Below are 5000 nucleotides of genomic sequence, written 5' to 3' on the forward strand. Positions count from 1 at the left end.
GCTCTTTCTCTTGATGTTTGAAAGTCAGATCTGTAGTTGTTGTTGTAGTAGTAGTAGTAGTAGTAGTAGTAGTAGTAGAAGGCTCCTCCTTTTCGCCAAGCTGTGGGGTGGTGGAAGGCTTCTGGTGGCTTGCTAGCGCTAGTACGGGTGGGCGTGGTTAGCGCCGGTTCTTTTGGCGTCACCGTGTGGTAGCTAGCTACTAACGGCAGGGTGGCTTCGCACGGGGCGGCCTGTTCGGGTTATCGCTTCTCGGCCTTTTGGCTAAGACAGCGGTCGACTCTTTTGCGTTTCATGATCTTGGTCTTTGTGACCCTGGTCTCACCCGCAAGAGAGGAGATTGTACGGATCCCTAGGTTTTTGGTGCTGAGTCTTGGATGGTAGACTCTTTTGGTCTGGCTCTAGGGCTCATTATCAAGGTTCTAAGGTAAGTGCAATCTTTTTTTTTCTTCCTTGCTGGTTTTAGTGTTTTTACTTATTTATTTGTATTTATTGTTTTAAGTGTTTTATTGGCCACCAGGTGCCTCCAAGCATGTCGGCTGTTCGTGCCGGCATGCGGAGGCACCACAGCGTGCGCCTTCTTTTTAGAGAAGTTGATGGTAAGCTCCTGGGGATGTCCCGTTTGGACTTCTCCAGGAAGCTAATCCAGAAAACTCTCTCTTTTAAACCTACTGATTTGAACTGCCTCTTGACTCTGCCCGGTAACAAAGGTTTTGATGTTAGCTTCTGCTCGGCTTCTCTGCTAAAAGATTTCTGGACTAGGCTTGAAAATGTTAAGGACCAGTTCTCCATGTTTAAGGTGGAGAAACTTTCTGACAATTCTCACAAGGTGGTGATTGTCAGAATGTTTAATGAAACTGTAACTGGAGAGGACATTGTAACATGGCTGGCGAGATTTTGCACCGTCAAAAGCCCACCTGTTAAGGTATTGGACGAGGACGGCATTTGGAACTGCTCGTGGAGAGTTCCCATTAAACAATGGGAAGACCAGAGCAGTTACCTAGGCCTGAGGCAAATACCGTCCATGATAGTGTTGGGTGAAAATCGGGGCTACATATATTACCAAGGGATGCCCAAACTCTGTCGCAAGTGCGGCAAGTTTGGACACCTAGCTGAAGCGTGCCAGGAAATCGTTTGTGGGAAGTGCAGAGAAATTGGGCACACTTTTGAGGAGTGTACCAATGGCAGACGGTGTAATCTTTGTGGAGAATCATCCCATCTCTACAGAGATTGCCCCAAGTCGTTTGCCAACAAGCTTAAAGCAAGCAAAATGGCCGCCAGGCAGCATGGTGAAGGGGAGAAGGAAAAGGAGAAGGAGAAGAAAGGGGAGGAGGAGGGGGCGGTCCCTGAGGTTTTGGCGGGAGATTTGAATCTTCAGCCAGCCCCAGGGATTGGCCAAGATACAGAGGGCGGAGCTAACATCCGGGCGGAGTCAGAGCAGGAATTGGAGGCCACCCCCTCCCAATTAGCACATGAAACGGTTGGGCAGCAACAGCAAGAGGAGGAAGAAAGCACTTCCTCCCTGATCACGGTGCCGGAGGTGAGTGTGGCCTCCAGTGGGAGTGGGTCTGACGGCTCGCTCCCCAATGCTCAAGTGGGCAAAAGGCCCGCGGGGTCTCCTCTGCCAGAACTGGCAGAGAAGAAACAGAAGGCAACACAGGATCCAGGCAGTTCCTCTTCGGAAGGTCTGGATCGTCTGTGGCCTGATGAATCCCCAAATGAGGTGTCTTTTCTTCATTTTCAGTTAAAGACATCCACACCCAGGACTCTACAAGAGCTTCGCTCTGTAGGCCTGGAGGCTGGAGACACCGGCCAACCTCCTAACCCCAGAACAGTGGGGGTAAAAGAGGAGCAGGTGTCACAAGAAATTATGTGATTTTTAAAATGCCTTTTTAATCTTTTATTTATGTAGTCTTTTGTTTTATTTTTATGGTTTTTTAATTACATACCTGTCTTTTAAAACCTACACTGCTCATGGCTCTCACTATTTCAACTATCAATGTTAGGAGTGTGAGAGCCTCCACTAGAGCAGAGAGTGTCTTGTCCCTTTTAAAAGATATAAAGTCAGATGTGTTTTTACTACAAGAGTGTGCTTTACCGTTCCTGAAGACATACAGAGATTGGGAGCAGCGTTGGGCTGCCGGTCCCTCTCTCTGGAGCGGTTCACACTACAATAGAGCCGACGGTGTAGCTATTTTAATAAAGAACCCTCACATCTTGGTGAAGGGCAGCACTGTGGTGAGGGATGGACGGGCTCTTTTAGCAAATTTGACTTTTTTAGGAAGGGATTTTAACATTCTTAACGTGTATGGTTTTAATGATAAAAACGACAGGTATAAACTTTTAGAAGACCTGCAGCCCCACATGCTGGGGAGGGTGCCATTAGTAGTGGGAGGGGATTTTAATTGCGTTTTATCAAGAAAAGATAGAAAACGAGTAGGGGACGATTTTAAATTAGACAAAACGTCAGTTTTATTGCAGGGCTTAGCAAAGGATTTTAAGTTAGTCGACTGTTTCAGGAAAATGCATCCAGAGGAGGAGGGCTTCACCTGGTTCAGTGGTGACTGCACCCGAGCCTCCCGCATCGACTACATTTTTACAAGAGACTGCCCGCCAACTGATGCAACATTGACCCCCCTCTGTTTTTCAGATCACCTCATGCTATCGTGCACCCTGTCTCTCCCCACCGGTGTGACTGTAGGGGGAGGGCTGTGGAGACTGAACTGCTCCCTGTTACAAGATGAAGGAATAGTTGAGAGCTACAGGGAGCAGTACAGTCTCTGGCAGACCCTCCAAGACTGTTTTGACTCACGAGCACAGTGGTGGGAAATGGTTAAACACAGGACAAAGATGTTTTTTAAAAAGATAGGAAAAGAAAAAAAGAATAGAGAAAGACGACGCATGATGGGGCTGCAAAAAAGACTACAACGATATTTTAACCTTTTAAACAGAGGCATTGATTTTAGTGAAGAAATAAAAGAAGTTAAAAGGGAAATGTCAGTTTTAAATGAAATAAAAAGTAAAGGTACAATTTTAAGAAGTAAAGAAAAAGAGGTTGAAGAAGGAGAAAAATGCACACGCTACTTTTTTAAGAAAATTTTATCTAGGGGGGGAGGGATTACAAAAATAATAAAAGAAGGGAGGGAAGAAATAAAGACAGATGGGATTTTAAAAGAAGTGGAAAGTTTTTATGAAGATCTTTATAATGAGAAAAGTGTGCACACTAAAACTACGGAGGAAGTCTTAAACTTTTTAGAAAAACAAATAAAAAGTCAGGATGTTTTAACAATAAATTTTACAGGTGAGGAAATTTTTAAATGTCTTAAAGGCTTTAAAAAGTGTAAGACTCCGGGAGAGGATGGACTCCCCGTGGAATTTTATTTGACCTTTTGGGACATTTTAGCAACGGACATTCTGACTGTTTTTAATGAATTTGAAAAGTATGACCGACTCCCAGACAGTTTTAGATCAGGGATAGTTACCTTACTTTTTAAGAAAGGCGACAAGACTGACCTAAAAAATTGGAGACCTATTACCCTTTTAAATGTGGATTGTAAACTTTTTAGTAAACTTTTATCTAGACGTATGTCGACTGTTTTAGAGGACGTGATCCACCCGGATCAAGCCTGCGCCGTGCCAGGAAGGAGGATCACCGACAGCCTAGTGTTGGTCAGAGACGCCATCTGTTTTGCGAGAGACAGAAACATTCGGCTTATAGTCCTAAATTTAGACTTTGAAAAAGCCTTCGATCGGGTCTCGCACCAGTACCTGCTCCAGGTACTGCAAAAAATGGGTTTCCCCGGGAGGTTTTTAAAGTGGGTGGGTCTGCTTTACACAGACATAAGCAGTCGAATTCTGGTAAACGGGCACCTCACAAAGGCGATCAGAGTTCGCTCTGGCGTCCGCCAAGGGTGTTCGTTATCTCCGCTCCTGTACGTTGCGTGCATTGAGCCACTGGCGCAGATCTTGAGAAAGGACAAATGGATCAAAGGACTGGACTTGCCAGGCGGACTGACGGCGACCTGTACTTTGTACATGGACGACGTTACGCTTTTATGTTCCGACGTTTTATCGGTCCAAAGAGCACTGGACTTGACTGACTGGTATGGAAGGGCCTCGGGCGCTAAGCTCAATAGGAGCAAGTCCGAGGCCCAGCTCTTTGGACCCTGGGGAAACATAGGCGCCGACTTGGATTTGGATTTTAAAGACAAAGATATCAAAATTTTAGGAATCAAATTTGACGAAGAGGGTGGCGGACGGGGAAACTGGACTGATGCGTTAGGGAAAGTCAGGCAACGTTTGGGTTTCTGGGGACTAAGACAGCTGACGATAGAGGGCAAGGTTTTAATAATCAAAGCTGTTATTTTACCTTTGCTTTTACTGTTGTGTTCTGTTTTTAGTCCCCCAAAGTTTTTTCTTTTAGGATTGGAGAGAGCTGTGTTTTATTTCCTGTGGGGGTCCAAGTGGGAGAGGCTGAGGAGGGCGGTGATGAAGAAGAGAAAGGAGAATGGAGGAAAAGGGCTCCCAGACCCCCACCTGTTTTTAGGAAGCAAGTTCGCTGCTTTACACATAAAGTATGCGACGAACCCCTCCAGAGACAACAAGACCGCCGCTATGGCAAAGTTCTGGATGGGGTCGTACTTGCGTAGCTTAAAGATTTTACAATTGGATTTAAGAACACCAGTCTCTTTTAATCTTTCTAAAGAATATGATTTTATTAGAAAGTTTTTAAGAAAATATGATTTAGAGAAAGAAGATTTTACTGTTTTAACTAACGCGAAATCTCTTGTCTCTCTTGTGCAGGACCGGGAAGAGGTGAGCCCAGTTCCAGGCCTCACACTAAGTGAGGCCAAGGCAGTTTGGAGGAACGCAGCCCACCCCGCTCTCCAGAACAAGCACAAAGACCTGTCGTGGATGGCGGCCCATGAGATCCTCCCGGTCAGGGCCGTGATGCACTCCCGGGGAATGGCATCCAACCCCACGTGCCCACGGCCGGGGTGTGG

This window comes from Salminus brasiliensis, chromosome 20, assembly GCF_030463535.1.
Source record: "Salminus brasiliensis chromosome 20, fSalBra1.hap2, whole genome shotgun sequence".
Lineage (NCBI taxonomy): Eukaryota > Metazoa > Chordata > Actinopteri > Characiformes > Bryconidae > Salminus > Salminus brasiliensis.